The sequence below is a fragment of the Periplaneta americana genome, chromosome 3 (genome assembly GCF_040183065.1).
Source record: "Periplaneta americana isolate PAMFEO1 chromosome 3, P.americana_PAMFEO1_priV1, whole genome shotgun sequence".
Classification (NCBI taxonomy): domain Eukaryota; kingdom Metazoa; phylum Arthropoda; class Insecta; order Blattodea; family Blattidae; genus Periplaneta; species Periplaneta americana.
This window is the reverse complement of record NC_091119.1, coordinates 51138613-51161377: the sequence shown is the minus strand read 5'-3', so window position 1 is coordinate 51161377 and position 22765 is coordinate 51138613. Positions and strand designations below refer to the sequence as shown.

At 34.9% G+C, this 22765-nt stretch overlaps 1 protein-coding gene across 1 annotated transcript in view; it reads right to left on the bottom strand.

Annotated features, from left to right (window-relative positions):
• LOC138697021 (alkaline phosphatase, tissue-nonspecific isozyme-like) overlaps positions 1–22765 on the bottom strand; it is a 790521-nt gene that overhangs the window by 277775 nt on the left and 489981 nt on the right. The window lies entirely within an intron of this gene.

Sequence of the window (22765 nt, the reverse complement as noted above, 5' to 3'; positions counted from 1 at the left end):
CTGCTTTGTTAACATGGCGAAACAACTGCTTAGAGCTGTAACTAACAGGAGACTAACTTCAACTCTCCACAGCGCATGCGCTGTGAGTCGGACGGAAGAGTCCTTTTAGAGGGGAGGAGGGCAGACATAGGCTAACATGTGGTAGAAGTGACAACAATTAACTCCGTCTCTTTTCGCTTTTACAGCAGTGTTGCCACTATTAAAGTTACATCCCACGTATATTATAATAGTTCACCACGCATCAGAATACGAGACTGGAGTTATAACAATGTACAATTTAATAAAAATTAAAGATAAAGTGTATAAAACATCAAATATTCATTATATGAGGTCTCGCCACCTCATTGCATATTAACAAGACTACTATGAAGTAGTCAATGTGTATTATCACCATTAAATCGAGAAAAATTCGTTCCGGCACCGGGAATCGAACCCGGGACCTCTCAGCTCTGCGAGATCTCTACTATTCCTATCTTCCCACAGACAGCCATTACAAGGAGTTTCTTTGCCCTTTAAAAACCCGTCGTTAACAACCAGACTTAAATTATTGAACTTTTTATCCTCTATCTAGCGTGTTAAATAAAAGATCATGGAGGAAAATACGAAAGTGTCAGTATTATTCACTAAATTTACCAAAAACTTTTACGGTACGGATTATCTGATTTTTTAGATTACCCGTTCAGCCCACCCTCTTCATTACCACGGATAATAGAGGTTCTACTGCGTGTAGCCTATATGCTTTACGGTTGTAAAAATTATGCAAATTTGATATTATTTTACATATAATTATTAGCTATTTTAATATTTTGAATAGTGTTTTATAAAGTGTAATTTATGTACATTAAGTATGAAAAGTTTTGTTCATTTAGCTTTTATAGTAGCTGAAATATGAACTATCACCTTTACTTTTTAACTTTGCTCTAGAGTATGCCGTTAGGAAAGTCCAGGATAACAGAGAGGGTTTGGAATTGAACGGGTTACATCAACTGCTTGTCTATGCGGATGACGTGAATATGTTAGGAGAAAATCCACAAACGATTAGAGAAAACACGGCAATTTTACTGGAAGCAGGTAAAGAGATAGGTTTGGAAGTAAATCCCGAAAAGAAAAAGTATATGATTATATCTCGTGACCAGAAAATTTTACGATATGGAACTATAAAAATTGGAGATTTATCCTTCGAAGAGATTGAAAAATGAAAATATCTTGGAGCAACAGTAACAAATATAAATGACACTCGCGAGGAAATTAAACACGGAATAAATATGGGAAATGCCTGTTATTATTTGGTTGAGAAGCTTTTATCATCCAGTCCGTTGTCAAAAAATCTGAGAGTTAGAATTTATAAAACAGTTATATTACCGGTTGTTCTTTATGGTTGTGAAACTTGGACTCTCACTTTGAGAGAGGAACATAGATTAAGGATGTTTGAGAATAAGGTGCTTAGGAAAATATTTGGGGCTAAGAGGGATGAAGTTACAGGAGAATGGAGATAGTTACACAACACAGAACTGCACGCCTTGTATTCTTCACCTGACATAATTAGGAACATTAAATCCAGACGTTTGAGATGGGCAGTGCATGTAGCACGTATGGGCGAATCCAGAAATGCATATAGAGTGTTAGTTGGGAGGCCAGAGGAAAAAAGACCTTTAGGGAGACCGAGACGTAGATGGGAAGATAATATTAAAATGGATTTGAGGGAGATGGGCTATGATGATAGAGAGTGGATTAATCTTGCTCAGGATAGGGACCATTGGCGGGCTTATGTGAGGGCGGCAATGAACCTCCGGGTTCCTTAAAAGCCAGTAAGTAAGTAAGTAAGTAAGTAAGTAAATAAGTAAGTAGCTGAAATATAAAAAAAAAAAAATGAATTTTACTAAATTTTTGCAGGCCAACGATGTATCTTCCTCCTTAAAGTACTATTTTGACGATTTTACTGTCTATTTTCTTAATTTTTAAATGTTTTTTTATTATTTTACTGTATATTTTTTGGAATATTACATGTCTATTTTGATGCCTAATTTAGCCAAAATAAATGCCTCAACTTTCGGGCTCTAGTTATAATCATATTTCCTTCGTTTCTAGGTCTCTTTTCTTCCTTCCTGAACTTCATTTCCTTCCTTCCGACTATTTTTTATAATTTCGTACCTTTTCATTCCCCTCTTTCTTTTTCTTTTCTCTTCATTTTTCCTTTCACGTCTTTTCCAAGTTTTATTTATTATTTGTCTTTCTTTCTTTCTTCCTGTAGGTCTATGAATTATTTTATTTATATTTCTTTCCTTTTATTTACAATTTAAACCTTTACCCTTTTTTCTACTTGTTTTGACTTCTTTTTGTATATTTATTTCCCTTTCCTCCTCTTTTCGCCCTTCCTTTATGATCCTTTGTTATTCCTTTCTTCAGTTCTCTTTCTCACTCACGCACAGACGCGCGTCTCTTTTTTTCTGCTCTCTAATTGCTGCTACAATGAGTTTCGTAGTCAGGCCTCTTGCGCTAAAAGTAAGAACAACAAGACGAAAGCAGCTCCTTGGATATCACTGTAGTAAGTTTTCGGTTATGCTGCCACGCAAGACTCTTTACTGGGGCGCGAGTGGGAAATTTAATTAAGCTGAGTAATATGACAACGCAAAGCGAGCCAGTAATGAACTCGAAGTGCTTCGAGTGCAAAGAAATGCCAGAAACAAAAGTCTTCTGACGAAACCCGCTTCGTTTCAAATTGTAGCCAGGAGAAATGAAATTCGATTAACAAATGATTAGCATACATAGCAGCAGGTGATACAGTTTAAAGTAAAAAAGCAATGCCGGTTTATCGTTTGAGATTTATTCTTCTATTTTCACTCTTATTAATTTCGCAAAGAAAGAAAAGAAACATGGTGTTTCGAAAGGTCGGTCTACATTCTTTAGGTAAGAATGCGGAAGCCTTATTACAAAATGATATTACAGCTACTCCAGCTGACAAGTCAATATATTAGAATTCTAATTTGATCTACTCTTGGCGTAACATCTGTCACCAATCTTTTTGACGTATGGAATTGCTATATTGAAAATCTGGGCTGAACATAAGAGGACTGAATAGTAATTCCTGTACGAAAAAGGCATTTCAGTACAAAAGTTGAGTTTAATATTTCTAGGCTTTAGTGCACATAGTGAAATAAACATTTCCATGGTTATACCACAGTCTACTATATACAGTCGCGAAGCTCAATATGTAGTAAAAATGCAAACAGGGGTAGTTGCCCACCACTAGGATCGCTACTATCGCCTCATCATCGCAGATCTCTCTCCTAGCAGCCGACAAAATATGTTACACTTTCGTTGTCGTGTTCTTTTGGAAAAATTAACACCTTCCTTCCATTATTGAAATATTAAATGCATAAAGTTAATTTATTATTTTAATGAAGTATATTAAATTCCACCATAAACTCGAAGATACCTGCAAGAAATAAGTTAATATAATTTTTGTTTGTGCAAAACGAACTGAAATTTACTATAATAGCTTCACTCATTCAAGATTATAGCGATAATTAAATATGAATTGAAATCAATAAATATTAATTTGCATTTCTCTTTACAACAATAATAATGGAAATATGAATTAATGGAGTAACTTACGTGTACCGGTACTTGTAGTGTAGGCTTACGTAGTTAACAAAATGGGATGAGGTTAAGCAATAATAATCACACCAGAATTGGAAATAAAACGTGATCAATACATTTTATTGTAACAGACTTTTTCTACGTCTCTAGTAAAGCAACAAATAAAAATAACAACAAAATTAACAGCTATAATTAAAAACATATCCTTTGAAGAAAAAAGTAGGCCTAAGCAATAATAATCCCACCAGAAGTGAAAATAAAACGTGATCAGTAAAGTTCGTTAAAACAAAATTAATTTTTCTACGTCTTTAGTAAAATAACACATAAAAATAATAACAAAATTAATAGGTACAATTAAAAATATATCCTCTGAAAAAAAAGTAGACCTAACCTTTATTTCCCTGGAAATTTAGCAGCCTAAGTGACAGAACTTTGACCGGTATCTAATGTCCTTTCGGTTAGACTGAAACATTTCATTGTGAAATTTAAGGATATAATGTATTCTAACAGTCACAAAGAACTTCAAAATTAAGAGTTCTGTTTCTGCACAGCATTCTTGTGGAAACCCGGGAACCTCTCTGAATCTTTCGGAAATCGGAAAAGGATAACTCTGGCCTTTTTCTCTTACTGTTGCTACAATTTATAGCACTACTAACGTCTTCTCCTTGTCCCATATTATTATTCCAATTATTATATTTTAGCCATTAACATTTTCATTATAACCAATAACGAACATTTCACAAGCATCAATGTGAAATACGCAACGAGCTAGCACGTGATAGAAATACGGCACAGTCCAAAGTCGACCATGGACAGTCTATTGTTTCTAGTTGCTAACCGCTTGGAGCGCTTTATCACGGGATTTGCAAAAAAAACACCTCAAACTTCGCGACTGTATATAGTAGACTGTGGTTATACATTATTATTGAATTTCCAAGTTTATTGAACCCTATTTTACCCGAAGGTATATTACGGTTGTAATTAAACCATACATATTATAGCCCTATACAAATACTTACAAAAATATTTACATATGACATGACACACACAGCCTATTACACTAGATGTGTATGACAAAATAAAATCATAGTTATATTATATACAAATACGTAGATGAGATAAAATAGACATAATATATACAAATAATAATCCGTGGCGCTACAGCCCGTGAAGGGCCTAGACCAGCTATGGGGACTATCAGCAAAGTAGGGAGGGAACGTTTCCTACTCACCCCACATTCGTTTGACTGGCAGGCGAGGGATAACGCAGTTGTTTTGCTAAGTCAAGTGCAGTGGTGGACTCGACACGCCTTGCGCATCAGTAATTTCTCCGCTGTTATTTCTTGATTCCAAAACTTTACAGTCTTTTGTTTATATGAAGTACAGCGTGTCTTTACGAAGCACGAGGCGGAGGAGATGGTCTGTGGAGGGGATGGTCGGTGGAGCGAGGTAAGGAGGCTTTGAATGCAGTGGCCCTTCGGAGCCATTTTTCCCCATGGTTGGCCTAGACCGACCAGCCGGCTGCTGGCCCCACGCCCACATGCCGAAGTAGAGGTGGACGATCATCCAACCAGAATGGAGGTATCATGTGGTTAGCACGATGATCCCCCCAGCCGTTATAGCTGACTTTCGCAACCGGATTTCGCTACCTATCGTAGCTTCCCAAGTGCATCACGATGCTGGGTGGGCACCGGTCCCATACACTGGCCGAAATTTCATGAGAAAATTTCTTCCCCCATGAGGATTCGAACCAGCGCGCATTCCGTAACGCGAGTCCTAGGCAGGATGCCTTAGACCACTACGCCACGGCGCGGGACAATACATAGAAATAGATACATAAGATATGAAGTACAGACATATTACATAAAATACTTTCCCAGGATATAACACATACAGACTTGTTACATAAAAGAACGTAAGCTTTTCATGGAAACATGCATATTACTTTTAAGGACGTAGCCTATATGACAAAAACAGATATATAGTCGACCAGGTTGGGGAGTTGGTATAGCGCTGGCCTTCTATGATCAAGGTTGCGGGTTCGATCCCGGGCCAGGTCGATGGCATTTAAGTGTGCTTAAATGCGACAGGCTCATGTCAGTAGATTTACTGGCTTGTAAAAGAACTCCTGCGGGACAAAATTCCGGTGACGCTGATATAACCTCTGCAGTTGCGAGCGTCGTTAAACAAACATTATATATATATATATATATATATATATATTGGAATTGTCATAGAGGCCTGCTTTGTTTCGGGCGTGTAATGGTACGTACAGGACTCATCACCAGTAATAATTCCTTTCAGAAAGTCATGCTCTTCTGCAGCGTAACGCCTTAAGTGGTCCAAGCATGTCATCATTCGCTGGCGCTTGTGGTCGTCTGTCAGGTTCTTAATCACCCAGCGGGCACTAACTTCATGAAATTTCAATTGTATCATGCACGATATCGTACATCGCACTGTATGTTGAGATAAGGTTCGCAGTTGGATCCGCCGGTAGTTCAAAATTGCCGCCTTAATGCCTGTGACATTCCGCTGGGTTGTAGCTGTCATCGGCCTCCCGGAATGTGGCGAATCACAAAGGTTCTCACGACCGTCTGCGAAGAATACTCTCCACCTGAAGATGTTGCTACAGTCCATACAGTCTTCCCCGTACACGCCACATATGTAGCTGTGAATTTCACTCGAGTTCTGTCCTTTAGCCCACAAAATTCACACAACACTTCGCTGCTTTTCACAAGTTGACGACAGTAACATGCGCGCAATCATTGTTGCGTAGTTTACGCTTCTCTCGCTAGAGCTGCACATGAAAAACAAATTGTGTCTGTAGTGAAAACTTCAAACCATATCTCGGTGAAATGTTAACATCCCAGCCGCAATACCAACGCAAAAAAAATTGTGCGTTACTTTCCGATCTACCCTCGTAAAACAACGCAATTGTTGTAGTGTAACGAAGATTCCGGGATACGGAATTGTTTCATCCTCAGATCGCGAATCGCAACGCGATGTTATTTCCTTTCGTAATGCTACACAATTTTCTTAAAAAAGTCTACACTTCTTATGAAAATTTTAAAATCTGTTGAAAATTGACAAATTATTTTATTTCGTATGTTTCTTTTTTTTTTCAATAACAATTTTTAAACAAGAATTTCTCTTAATACTTTCATGATAGTTTAGAAGTGGATGTCACATCGTTTATAGAATCTTCCTTATATTGATAACTTAGATATCATTACTTTGAATGCTTCTATTTTATTGCAGTCTAACATTCTTATGAGAATAAAAATGTAGGCTGTGTTAGAAATTCAAACGTATTATAGTACAAAATAAATAATCCTATGTATTAGTGTAAAAAGAGATACGTTAGGTGGGCGGGGCTGAACATCCTACTCTCTGAATTAGGATACAACATATTTTTGTAGATTTAAATAAAGGAAAATGCACAAAATAAATTCGTGAAGAGGCTGTTTTTTGTTCCAACAAAATTTACGTAATACCAGCGTAGGTCTATGTAAAAATGAAATTATATTAACAATGCTCATTATGGAGACATGTATGGGATTAAGGGGAGAGGTACACCACTGGCCTGCGAACATTTAGTGAAATTCATTTTTTTAATTCTCAGCTACTATAATATAAGCTAAATGAACAAAACTTTTCATACTTAATATACATACATTACACTTTATGAAACGGTTTTCAGAATATTAAAATAGCTAATAATTACCTGTAAAATAATATCAAATTTGCATTTTTTTACAACTCTAAAGCTTTTACATAATTAAATATACAATTAATTATCTGCATGATTATTTTACTGGAATGTTTTAAAGACATAAATTAACAACTTAGTCCAGGATGTTTTACCTATTCCTGTAAGAAATATTTTTTTTCTTAATCGTTGCCTTCAATATTAAATTTTAACCATCTCTGTGGTGTAGAGGTCAGCATGCTGGTCTCTTAAGCGGAGGGCCCGGGTTCGATTCCTGGTCGGGTTGAATTTTCTGGTTGAGGTTATTTCAGAGTTTTCCCTCAACCGTAAGGTAAATGCCGGGAAATTTGGGCCACATCATCCCTGAATATCACCAGCCTCATTCATCACCGAAATCATATTCATAACAAATCAGTAATACATATACAGTCGCCATCTAATTCACAAAAAAGAACCAGTCTCAACAATAGTAGGCTACACAGGCCTTCGGATTTCACACAGAAGATTAACTTGCGATATGATGTGAGATGTTAAAAGCGAGTATAAATAACAGCGAGGAATAAAAATTAAATTTTCTAACATATTTGGTTAAGAAAAAAATATTTGAATGAATGACTAAGTGAATTAATGGATGAAAGAATGAATGAATTAAGTGCATTTATTGATACACAATTCATGTACATAAAATCCTTCACACGAGCCCGTACGGCCATTCGTGCTATAACTATACATAGTTTGAAACTTCAAAGGAAACAAAAATAACACTACTAATGATAAAATAGTAAAAAACACTAATTGTTATTATTTCCACCGTTATCACCAATTATCACAATTACAACTAATCTGACTTCATACCAAATTTCACAAAAATAATAAAAACAAAATAAATTTAAATTCTGAAGGAAAAAAACACAGTGAAACATATATATATATATATATATATATATATATATATATATAAACAATTCAATTCAATTCCTTATTGGATCTGCAATAAATAATCCAAATCTATAATAATAATAAATTTGTAGCCGAAATTTTTCTGGTATTTTTCGATTTTCAAAAACAATTGGTCCTAACATGTGTATAATTAACCATCCTGAAACTGGAAATCGCTTTATTGAAATTTTTGTTTGTATATCTGTCTGTCTGTCTGTCTGGATATTTGTTACCTTTTCACGCAACAATGGCTAGACCGATTTATATGATAATTGAATATAAATTAAGTTCGTTGTAATTTAGATTATAAGCTACATAGCATTCAAAATACTTTATTTAAGAGGGGGGTTATAAGGGGGCTTGAATTAAATAAATCGAAATATCTCCCTTATTATTGATTTTTATGAAACGTATTACATAACAAAAGTTTCTTTGCAAATGATTTCCGATAAGATTTATTCTAAGAAAAATTTTGATAAGACTAATATTTAATGATATAAATGGGTTTTAAAATTAAAATAACAATGCCACCTAATGGCCTGTAATTAAATAAAAACAAATGACTTCGTCTATAAGGGGCCTTGGACAACAACAAACGGAAGCTATTAAACATAGCCTACAGATGTTTCTGAAAAAAAAAAATATATTTTTTTCTGAAGGAATAGGTAAAAGATCCTAGTCTATGTTGATGTAGATATTTTAAAACATTCCAGTAACAGAATCATTGTAGATTTAATTAATTGCTGATTTTATTATTTAAATGCTTTACGGATGTAAAAAAATCCAAATTAGATATTGCTTTTACAGTAATTAATAGCTATTTTAATATTCAGAATAGTGTTTTATAAAGTGTAATTTATGTATATCAAGCATGAAAAGTTTTGTTAATTTAGTTTTATAGTAGCCGAGATATAAAAAGAAATTAATTCTTCTACATTTCTGCAGACCAATGGTGTGTGTACCTCTCCCCTTGAATATCGATAAAATTGTGTTCTTTAATCGATATTTAACTGCGTAATAATGTTATCGGAAGAAACTCCTTCATTTATAGTTATGGAAGCAGTTACGAATAAGGCATTATCATAATGCTTGAGTTCCTTTTGTTATTTTCATTACACTTTCCATGGCAATGATAATCATCACCTCTGAGTAGCGTCTGTAATATACAAGAGCTGTTCAGTAACAATCACTACTCATATGCCTCTCTGGACACCTGATTGTGTTGATATATTGCACACTTGGTGGAGAGCTCGCAGTGCCGGTTGCAGAGATTAAAGGGGCTCAGACATGAATGAAAGTCGTATCGCATAATATTATGCTGCCCCTGAAAGCGGGTTACCAGAGATACACAGATCCTATAAGCAGTTTGATGGTCCTTGTGAGTTAACATAACTATCACTAAATACATGATAAGGGCACTTGTGGCCGGTTTACGTTCATAGATTGAAGAACGCTCGAAGCTTTGAGTCTTGCCGCCTACATACAGTACAATTAATTAAATGGTGTCACGTGCAAAACTCACGATTGTGCCGGACTTCATTTGTACAACCGTTTAAAGGACTTGGGTCGGTTTTATTTCTAAATGCGTAGGCTGTATGCTTTAGGAAATTAACTATCTGGAAAGCAAGTAGTGTCTGTTAGTGTTGATAAGGGTAGCTCATTAAACTTTCGCGTTCAGCCTAAGTGGCTGGTCAGTTATGAAACCATTAGACTTTTCGCTGAAAAATGGGAAAATACAACAGTACATTTACACTGTGTAACAAATTTTAACTTTTTTTTTTGCGCTGGGCATGTAATACATGTTTTATATATAATTTGAGCCTCCTCCTATGACAAAAAAAGTTGTTGGTTACGGTTTTTGAGAAGCTTTCGAATTTATATTTATACGAAATACTGCTTTATGTAACGACAATAAGGTTCAGGAGATTACAGCTGTATTTTTCTGCATTTTCGTTTATACTGGGCATCAGGTACATCACGAGCTAAAGTCCAACAATAGTCTGCTAGCATATTGGTACTCCACTGTGCTTCGTATCTTTTTTCTTGATGAAAGCGCTTACCATGCTCATCACTGAAATCTCCACAATTCTCGGGGAAAAAGTCAAGATAGGAGTGAAGGAAGTGAATTTTCAGGGACATGTTACATCCCATACTTTCATACGCTAACAGTAAATTTTGCACTAATTCCTCATAGTTCTCACTTCTATGGTTACCCAGAAAATTTAATACAACCTCCTTGAATGCAATCAAGGCGACTCTCTCTTTTCCTTCCAACAAAGATTCGAAGTAAATTGTCCATTATTTCTCTAATTTGTGATTAATTTAAAGGTTCTTTTTATTTTTGAGTCACTAATAGCAGGACATTTTTCCTGAATATATTGAAGTGCTTCAGTTTCATATTTCATCCCTTTAACAAAATTCTTTATTAACTCTACCTTAATGTGTAAAGAGGGTAAAAATTACTTTACTTCGAGGTACAAGGGTTTAATGTATAATATTTTGATTCCCCGACTCTAATCACTGTCGTGTTGGTCATATTTTTATTTTATAATGCTTATCTCGGGCGCGAATGTCCCATTTACACAGAAAGCATTTTGTGTAGCCCAATTGCACTCCAAGAAGCAATACTACAACCTTCAAATCGGCACATATAAACCTTCGTACTTTGAATATTATCATTAAAGCACACTTTAAAGAAGTAAATGTCTTGCATAGTATACTAACACCACGGAATTCTCGTGGTAAACTGAAGCGATTTCATACGGCGAATCTGTTTCTCCCCCTCCAAACGGAACCGAAGAGAGGAATAAAACAATTTCCGCTTCTAGAAGTGGTTTTGACAAGGTGGTCTCTTGCAAAATATAAACTACAGTAATGTCATTAAAGCTCACAGTGAAAGACATACACATCTCAAGTAAAATCAGGTAAACTCAAGCGAATTCATACCGCGAACCTGTTTCATCCCCTCAAAATAGACACGTAAAAGGGCAATAAAATAATTTTCGTTTCTACAAGTGCTTTCTAACATGGTAGCCTACTTTTACCACTATTGTTTTCACATAATGGATACGAACATTTGTAAAACAAAACAGTTACACACGAAATATTGTGATTTTTTAAGTAAAATACGTAAAAAATGACATATTGTGCATCTCGAAAACCCGAACTGATAGAACATTTTGCTTGTTATATTTGAATTGAGGAGGTCGAAATTAATAAGAATTTGTTTGTTTTATGTCTGGCGCAAAATGACTGTTGACCAGTGTTATTGGGTGGAAATAACATGTCACAGTAATATTTTATATGACCATTATTATTATTATTATTATTATTATTATTATTATTATTATTATTATCATTACTGCGATTCCTTTAACCAAAACATTGAAAATAGGTTAGTGGTGTCTAGACTATAGCTGCAGACTGACGTACGGTTACGAGCCTATACTCGCAACGAGAATAGTATATCAAAAGAAGTCGTCCGTTGAAGGTTTGTTTTCCTTACTCAGGTACATGGACATTTAGTTTGTTACGAGCACAAGCGCTAGTCAGAACTAGTCTTACGTTGTTCAGAAATATGCCGAAATAAAAAAACACAAAATGCAACAAATATTGGTAAATGAATTTGGCTGTAAGTACGTTTGTGTGAAAGGGTGTATTATATTTTGTAAAGTGTGTAATGTGGAAATAAGAGCGGGAAAAAAGACATTTAGTTCAATCACATTGTAATTCAAGAAGACATAATGAACATATGAAAATTAATGTTAAAACACAACAGGAAGAACTTCCGTCCACCTCACGGAGTACAAGTACCCAACAAGATTTTTAACCCAACTGCACCTCTGTTTCTTTTGATACAGTCAGACTGTATATTGTAATTTATTGTCATGAAGATCAGTGAACTATATACTGGTATTAGTTAAGCATAGAAATATATTTTATTTACGTACGTCAAACTCTAATTACTAGTTTTTGTTATTCATAGAAGTGTATTGTATTTATGTATTTTATTACTTTTCAAAGTTATATAAAGTTTACTCTGTTAAATTTCAGTGCAAATGTTGTCCAATAATGAAAAATTTAGTACACATGGAAACTTTAGTTTGATTGATCTGCTAGAAGATTTTTCACCGGATTGTACCTGTTTACACGCATTTTCAAATATTTCCCCGTAAGTCAGTATCATATCTAAGTAAGTTACTCATGATTTGTGAACTCTGGCATCTCGTAGTTTTGAAATAAACTAAACTGTATCGCTGTACGTCCAACTGCAGACTAATGCAATGTAAACATCACAACAGCTGATCAGTTGCGAATACTACACAAACTGTCTGCCGTCCCTACAGCGATGCCACATTTTTAGACCTTCTATACGTGACTTGACAATGTTTCCAATGTTTCTTCAGTCGATTAATTCGAAATCTGTGAATTTTCTAATTAAAATACTTCTGCAACGTGAACATAATAAACGTTCTCTTCGTTGTTATACAAGAAATTAAACCGTATTTTAAACAGTATTCGTAAAATTCGCGATCGAAATGTCGGCATAAAAGTACTATAAGACTTTTTTGTTCGTTATATTTTAAGGAATCACATCTTACAATTATTATTGTACCATCTTACCTTCCTTTCTGTATATTGTAATGCTGAATAGCATAAAACGTTGTATGTAACACGAGTATAATCTTAATTATAAACACCCGTGAATATTAGCGCGTCGTGCCACAATTACCAAGATTATACATTAGTTACATAAAGTATTATTGCACAAACGGCAGCAGGTTACGAAATAATAAAAAGTGTTATGATGACAAAAATGATTCAATATACGAGTATTTATATGAAATAATAAGGTCAGTGTCACCATGGTGTTAAACACATGAAGGCTAGTTAAGTTATGGAAGTGGAAATTGATATAGCGGTCGTTGCTCAAGTGTGAAGTCACAGTGCAGGGCAAGAACGTGACAAGTGCGGGCGTCAGCATGATTTACTGACAGTAGAGCGCCAGATCGCAGACAGAGGAGGTTCTCACGCGATCTCAAACTATAGCATGTGGTTGTAGGGAGAGAGAGACACCGCAACTGCTTGTGGAAGTCTCCGACTTTCCAGCTGTGGTACACATGCCCTAAACCTCCAATTCACATGAGAACCACAGTCATGAGTCATGGGTTCGAATTTCTCCTAGAATGGAATTTAACTCAAGTGAAACTACTAACTGAAGTGAAAATAAATTTTGGTACTCAATCCGTAATGTATTTGGTTTAGAGACATAAAAATCAGTAAAAAGATCTATTATAGGAATGAATCCTATAAAGCAGTGATGTCAAAGCAAACGCATTTTTGTGACCTTGACGTCGTGCGCGGGCATCAAGCGCTAAGAATGGAAAGAGGAAGGGTTGTGTATATGAATAAGCAGCCTGTTGGATTAAGAAAACAGTCGTGCACAAACTTCAAACGGAACGTGAAATTTTATATCGTTATTTTCATATGGCTTCTTTCTGTTTGATATTATCTATATTTTCCGTAAAACAAAAGTACTAATACCAATTTCTTAATATTGCAGTTGTGTTTTAAATGTTAATAACATAATAAAGAGTTAAGAAGGAATACTCATATAATTTCCATGGTAGTACAACTATACTAAATGGATGAAACACATCATCTCATAAAGAAAGTGATATCCCAAAAAAAGGGATTGAGTATAACATAGTAAGTTGGAATTGGTATCGATGATACCTTTAGCCTTGTAATCAATAAACTAATCAAAACAATATTACAGTACAAAACAACGTTACTTAGGTGCTGTATATGTTTTAAGTGTAACTAATATTACATAACAAAACTCTCATCGCATTATGTTTTTAAGATGATATTGGTGAGCAACTTCCTATCATCAGAATATTAAATTATTTTCTCGAAATGTGCTGAATCTATACAACACATAGGCATGTACCTTTTGCTTATGAAGTAACACTAGTTGCTTTGTTAATTCATTTCCTTACAAACAATTTCCATGCGAATATTGTCAAAATTTTCAATACACTATCTTCAGTAATACGTAATTTACGGTATATTATATTTATGAAAACATTCTGTAAGGCTACTAAATAAATAGGCCTATATCCGAAAATTTCAGTTTTCTATAAAAAAAGTTGGGAAAATATTTCTTTTGAACAAAAAAATCAAACTTGTGAAAAAGGAACATTAAAATTAAAACTTACATTCTTATAATGCACTCATACTTCTCAGAAAAATCTAAAAACATGGATACAGTTTTAATAAGTTCTCTTCCCTTTATCTGTTGAATCAGTTCTGGCCATCCCTGAATATAGCTCGACCAAGCGGCATATACTACCTCTTTCGTCAGTCGCTTTCCTTTCCGCTGTAAAAAGCTCAGGCTCTCCTGAGCTCTAAAGCGCGCGCTTGCTCCTATGGGCATCAAATTGACATGTGTACTATAAAGGTTTCATGACAATACTTCACAGATTGAATATGTTTACTGAAAAAAAACAAAACAACTTGAATACATGAAAATGAAAGTTACATCGAGTTAAGGTGACCAGACGACCCGATTTGGCAGGGACAGTTCCGATTTTCAGAGTCATATCCCTTTCCATTCATGAATCAGTAAAGAACCTAGCTTATATATATATATATATATATATATATATATGGAGAAAAGTTTAAATTGGAACATTCAAGTTGCATAAATTTGTAAACATGTATTCTCACTAATGCACTCGTTTAGGCGATTGAAGAATTTTTTACTCTTTTCCCCGAAAAAGATTTTAGTGCAAACACTCGTGATGTCCCACTTAGATTACTGTGATATTCTGTTTACTGACCTAAGCGTTACTTCGGCGCAGATACTGCAACATGTTCATAATATGTGCGTCTGTTTCGTCTGCAATATTCGCCGGGCTGATCACGTAACACCATCCCTCGAAATGTTGCCCTGGCTTCGACTAGAAGATCGTAGGAAAATCCACTGTCTTTCCCTCCTCTTTCACATATTGCATTTCTCCACTCGTGTCTATCTTGCGTCTCTTTTTCAAAATTTATCCACCCACCGTAATGTAAGGTGCCCCGGGTTCGATTCCCGGTCGGGACAAGTTACCTGGTTGAGGTTTTTTCCGGGGTTTTCCCTCAACCCAATATGAGCAAATGCTGGGTAACTTTCGGTGTTGGACCCCGGACTCATTTCACCGGCATTATCACCTTTATCTCATTCAGACGCTAAATAACCAAAGCTGTTGATAAAGCGTCGTAAAATAACCCACTAAAATAAAAACAATAAAAAAACATAATCTAGACACGCGATCACAACACTCCTCAATATTATCCATTCCCTCCCACCGATCACTCTCATATTCATCTTCTTTCCATTCTCAGATACAAAGTTCAAACGAAAAGATCCAAATATATAAAAGGTCCATATAGGAACGTCCAACTACGTATTCGTCCATGTTAATTTAGGAAAATTAGCTAATGCCACAACTCATGGACGAGAAGGAACAGGGATTATTTTTCCAACAAGATGGAGTTCCTCCACATTGGCATACGGAGGTACCTAAACCAACACTTACCAGGTCGATGGATTGGTCGTGCAACGGACGCAGACATCTGCACATGGTCACCCCGTTCACCGGACTTCACAGTGTGCTGCTTCTTTCTATGAGGTTTCGTCAAGGACAATGTTTACATACGTCAAATAGCAACGACGTTGACCGAATTGAGAAGGCGCATTAACATAACAATCAGGAACGTCACACAAGACATGCCTGAGAGGGTTTGGCAAGAATGGGATCACCACATGGAAGTCTGCCGTATTACACTTGGGACTCATATCGATTACATCTAAGGTGATTATAAAACTTCAAACTTTCCCCCTTCAAGTGGTGGTAAGATAATTTATTTATGTGCAATATTAGTGGAAATATAGCCTTCTAAATTCGTTCAATAATTTGTATACACAGTATACTGTATATTATATTCACAACTAAATTTTTTGTTCTTTATACTTTTCTTCCCATGCTCCTTTTTTTTTCCCTCTATTTCTAGTTATATCTTTTCTTCTTCTTGGTGTTAACCAATTCCATGCATTGCTACCAATATTTGGCATTGGCACGTAACATTATGTGCATTACGCCTGAGGGATTCTTAATAACAAAGCATATTAATGAATCTACACTCCTACCATTCGATGTTTGAAAGCATTTGAGCTTGAAATTGACTTCAAGCTTCAATATTTCCTTCTTAAATACAATTTCTTAATATGAAAACGGATAAATGTCGTGGAATTTGAATTAGTTATGTGCTACATTGACGAACAGTATTAATTAAGATAATGCAGTTGATCGTCTATTGTTTAACAAAGAGTTGCAATTTCTATGTAAAAGCGTTTGAAACTACGAACTTTGTTCAATTATTTCCCGAAGCAGCCCGCCCCTTCTTTTCAATATTTTCCTTGAGCGTGTTTCACTTGCTAGAGGAATTACTGAATTTAATAACAGGAATAGAAGAGAAGATGTCTTTGTTTGAGAAAAAGAAGTCCATTCATTCGTCTCCATGGACACCGTTTAGTGCAGAGGAATTAGAAGAGTTTTATGTTGGCTACTGTTTCACAAATGGCTGTTCTGTCGTGGACAATAAACCAAGTTTTACTGCTTCTCAGAGAAAATAAAAGTTTCTTCCATTTTAAAATACTAATAAAATTTCTATTATATGTAGCAATACTATAGCAAACTGCAGAGTGTGTTATTTTGGAACTGCTTCTTTAAAAAAAACTCAAACCATGCATTAATGAAAATTACTTTTCGTCTACTCTCCATTGAAGTTTTGTTAAGAATTTTACTGTGTATATCGTATCCCTGAAGATACTTCGTGTGTATTACTCGACCAAGACCAGTAGAGTCCTGCAGCCTAGAGCGCCACTTGTACTTCTGCGTTCGTATAGCGTAATAGCAATAGTTCATATTACGCCCGTGTCTCCACTCGCCTCGGTCGAGTTATAGGTGTGTATGTTTGTGTGTATGAGGGAGAGAGAGATGGAGATTGAGAGCTTGTGCTAGTATGGATAAGAGAGTAAGTGGTGAGAGAGAAAAGCGAAACAGCAACTCATCGCCAGCCCACTGGAACCGAATCAACTAGCCCCCCTGCAAGGATAACACTGGTATGCAACCATTTTGCTAAAGAGAAACTGTCTATACTGGTATTTTTCAGTTCGCCACTATGGATAGTTACAAAGCCCATACGAGCCATTACATCTCAAATCGACCGAAATATAGAGAAAATTGACCTTACAATTTCTAAATACAATAATTTTTTTTTACGTAGAGAACTGTGATACAATGCTTTGTGCAAAGTTTGAGGCATCAGAACGTCATAGAATTTAAATTAAAAATATTTAAATTTATCGTATTTTCATAAAATTTGCAACTTTAAACTGTTGTAGCTCCGAAACTCTTTCACCCAATGATCAAAATCATGGTTTATTTTGATGCTGAGAAATTAAAGTTTATATTGACATATAAACAGATTTTCTTACTTTTTATGGAAATGAAGAGATTTAGATTTTTCCTCATTAAGACGCCTTTGCCAAGGAAACAATATTTTAAAAATATATAGTTAGATTCCGCATTGAAAGTACAAATAAACATATTTTTTACTGATGACAAGTTGATAAGAAAGTATTGAAAATATCAAATACAGAAAATAAATAGTACACGCGTGAACTAACCAGCTGACTGTGAAGCGGGAGCTAGCGGAGGTAACCAAGGCCAGAAGACATAAACACGTGATGTGTCGTCTAGCAGTCATGGCTGTGCTAGCTTAATCACAGGTTTTCATAAACACAGGAGTAAAATGACGCCCAACGCTCGCTTATTTTCAGCTCTCGGCCAGTGCGTGCGGTACTGCGCCGTTCAAGTCTAGGCGTGTGAAAATAATCTATTTAATACCCTCGAAACTTATTGCCGTACCACTAAGCAAACAATGCCGAATCCCTCTTAACCCAGATAAGACTGACGTCCTACATATAGGACACCGGACATTTCACACAAATATGATAATAACATTGACTGTGACAGACTAAATATAATAAAAAAAAAATTGGAGGCAATTTATAACACATAAGGATTATGGTATCATGATTGCCGACTATGAAAATCTTACACAGCAATGTTAAAAAAATAAAACGTCCGGGTCCTATATATAGGACGTCAGTCTTATCTGGGTTAATAATGCAAGGATTTTTCTCAATATTTTTTTACATTTTTACAAATGGGCAAAAAGACTAAAAGTAAGTAAAATCAGATTATCTGTATCTCTGTATACAATAAAAATAAGGATTACTTCCTAACATAACCTGCCAAATGTCAGCTTCAAAATGAGCTCTCGTTCAATGTTCTGCAGTAAATGGTTCCAGAGTTCTGAGTGCTGAAAGAGGCTTGTTTTTATAAAATATGCTAAATTTGTCGCTCAATAATACGAAAACCGTTTGACTTTCGATAGTAGGCCTATAGGCTATTTTTGAAAATGCACTGTCCTCAGCACCTTGTATAAATAGGGAAAAAATTAGAGTAAAAAAGTGCGAGGTTTTTTGCTGATCGATTTCATATGGAATAGCCCATATGTAGTTTCGTTTCATCACGTCCAATTTCCTAATAATAACTTTTTTTTTCAAAATTCATGAAAATGTCTAAATATTGAATTTAATTTATAATTTATACATGATGGAATCACTAGTATGTTATAAAACAACATAAATTAAAAATTATGAACGAAGTACAGTAGAGCATCGATTATCCGAATACCGATCAACGGAAACATCGTTTAACCGAAAGCGTTCAAGTCGGCAAATTCAAATTTGCGCGCCCTTTGTAGAAGTTCCGCTGGCGCTGTAAGTTGGGCGGCCGGTTCGGCGGTTTCCCCTTCCCTGCCAACCGTGTGATAAAAATTATATATGTACAGATTTGTGTTTAATATCAGTGTTTCTTTGTTTCATACTGCTCGTATGACACCGGTACAATTTGTTTTCGTAAATGATCGGTTATCCAAAAAAATCAGTTATCCGAACACCCCCCCCCATCCCCAATTGTTTCGGATAATCTATATTTTACTGTATCCTTAAATTTCATTGTTCTTGCTTAATATTGCTAGGAAACTTGAAAAAAAAAATCAATTTATATCTACATTTATTCGTATGCCATTTCTTGAAACTGGTAGATATAAGCCTTAAATGTGTGTTAATTTTGTGACAAGAAAGTCTCTTAACCCCTTGCAGCACAAATTAATTTTTTATGTTTTTCATTTCATGGATCATAACAAAGCTTCGATCAATTTTTTTCAACATTTTAACTCTGCACACAATTTCAAAACACAGATGGCACCTCAATGTATACTCAAGAGGCTTGAATATCTGTGCCATAAAATTTGGAAAGAAAGAAAACGGTGATTCTTTTGAACAATCTTCTGCAGAGTTAAGTGGTGCAATAATATTACTTCCTGTTGAAGTGCAACGCCAAAGAGCAGAATTCCAAAAGCCGGCGATAAAAATAATAATTATTATTATTTTTAGTATTAATTTAAGGTTTATTAGTTAATTTTATACTCTCGATTATTGTAGTACGGCTTCAAAATATGTTTTTAAAAATAATATAACTCATTTAACGTTTTTGAAGTACTTGTTTAAATTTTGAAATTTTTCGTTCGTATTTCCAAAAATTACAGAAAAACCTGGCGCGATAGAGAAAACCTGAATACAAGCTCGGATTCAACAACCTTCAATACCGAAAAGTAGTCATATAAGTTAGATTACCGTATTACATCTTTTTTTAAATTATGAACTTTGCTAATTTGACGTTTTTTTTTAATTTTTCTTTTGAAAATTACAGAAAAACCTGACGTGATACAGAAAATATGAATACAGATTTGCATTCAGGGCACTGCAGTTAACTAGAATCAGTAATGTTTTCTCTTGTAACAGAAAACATTTTTTGAAATGCATATCAGTGTAATTGATGTGTATCTAGTTGATTATCACACTAGCGAGTACCTCAAAGTGGCGTGTAATTTTTACCCTACCATTTTACCGACGGCAGCAAAAGGAACAATAGTATAATGATAGTAGAGACAATAGGAATACTCTTAGAAAATCTGTTTCAACACTTTGTCATCCACAATATCCACGGCGCATAATATAATGGTGCGCAATGGGCTAATGCAGTAGTCCGATCTTCGAAAAGCCAAGCCAAGAAGAAGAAGGAACCTCATGAACAGGGAAAGGATTTATATGTAAATACATATTTACTTATAAAGCTAATATAATTTATATTTTGCATTATCTTTATGTTTCACAATGTGTAGGGTTGAAAAATCCTACTTTTATTTTCCATATTTTTCCATATTTTAGAGTTTAGTACATATTTTCGTTAATTTCCATATATTTTCCATATTTCATATAAAACAGTCCATATTATATTAGGTTTAACAATAAAACAAAACAAAATTCCATTAACTTTTAAAAATACATTTCAACAATAGAGATTTAAACACATGTTCAGTAATCCCTTTAACATCAGAGTTATTTGAAAATTAGCAGCCCTATCAACAATGGGAAAGTAAGTTACAAAACTGTATTAATTTAATTAAAAATTTTTAACAGACTTCAGTTGTGCAGCTCAACAGTTAAATGCCAGTCAGAGTACACATAGGTTCAGTTTTGTAAATCATACTATAAAGACGGTAAATATGCCAAAAGTACGTCATTCAGTCAATTTAAAATCAAAACTAACAAGTTACATTTCAGAATTTAAAGAAGATGGTTTATCAACTGACAATAAAATATTATTTTGTAATTTGTGTCAGTGTGCAGTATCATCTACACAAAAGTTCCTGGTGCAACAACACATTACAACTAGTAAACATCAGGCCAACAAACAACTAAATTCCAAGCAGAGACAATTGTTTTTAACACAACCAACAACATCGAATGTAAGATCTGAGTTTAACATCGACCTGTGCCGTTCTCTCATCTCTGCTGATATTCCTCTCTACAAACTAAAGAATAAGGTCTTCAGGGAATTCCTTGAAAAATATACTCAACATACAATCCCGGATGAGTCAACACTTAGGAAGACGTATGCTCCATCCATCTACGATGAGACAATACAGAAGATAAGAGATGAAATTAAAGATAGTTCAATTTGGGTTTCCATTGATGAGACTCCCGACAAAGAAGGTAGACTTGTTGGTAATGTAGTTATCGGTTTGTTAAGTGAACAATATTCTGAACGAATTCTTTTACATTGTGATGTTCTAGAAAAGTGCAATAACAAAACTATAGTTAAACTGTTCAACGAAGCTATGGGTATCCTGTGGCCAAAGGGTATTATGTACGATAATGTGTTATTCTTTATTAGCGATGCTGCCCCTTATATGGTCAAAGCTGGACAAGCATTATCTGTTGTATATCCTAAATTGACTCATTTTACTTGTGTGGCGCATGCATTTCATCGTGTGGCAGAAGTGGTCAGAGACAATTTCCCTAAAGTAGATTTGTTGATTTCATCAGTGAAAAAAGTATTTCTCAAAGCTCCCAGTAGAGTTAACGTGTTGAAAGAAATGTACCCTGAAATTCCATTGCCACCAAAGCCAATTTTAACTAGATGGGGTACATGGCTAGAAGCAGTTGAATATTATGCCGAACATATAGACTCTATTAACAATGTTCTCCTTGCATTGGACTCTGAAGATGCAGTCTCAATTGATACTGCGAAAACAGTTACCTGTGACATAAGTGTGAAGAATGACTTAGCTCACATTCAGCATACATTTTCATGCATCATAAAAACGCTCAAAAGTCTCCAAAATAGGCACCTTTCACTGTCTGAAAGTTTTGAAATTATAAATAGTACTGTGGAACAACTGAATCGTGGTAGAGGTAAAGTTGCAGATGCAGTAAGAGCTAAGGTGGACACTGTACTTTCAAAAAACCCTGGATATGAAGAACTACAAAAGGTTGTTGCTGTGATGAGTGGTGAATCAACAGTGAAGATTAACTTGGACTTATCCCCAGCAGACATTGTGAAATTGAATTATGTACCAGTTACTTCTTGTGACGTCGAACGCTCTTTTAGTCAGTATAAATCTATCCTCAGAGACAATAGAAGAAGATTCACTTTTCAGCACTTGAAAGAAATGTTTGTAACCTATTGTTATGGTAACAGACAATAAAAATTGTGTTTTGTTGAAACTACATTGGAAGATAAGGTACGTCCATTATATTTTTTGTTTAGTTTGATTAAAATGTACCAATATTTAACGTACATAGTCATTTTTTTATAATTTTAAGTCCATATTTAATTCCATATTTTGGTAAAAATCCATATTTAATTCCATATTTTGGTAAAAATAACTACATATATATTTACATATTTCATATATTTTTAGTCCATATAAATCCGTTCCCTGCTCATGAACAACTAACTGCGTGTTATCTTTTCAAACGCGTTCGGAG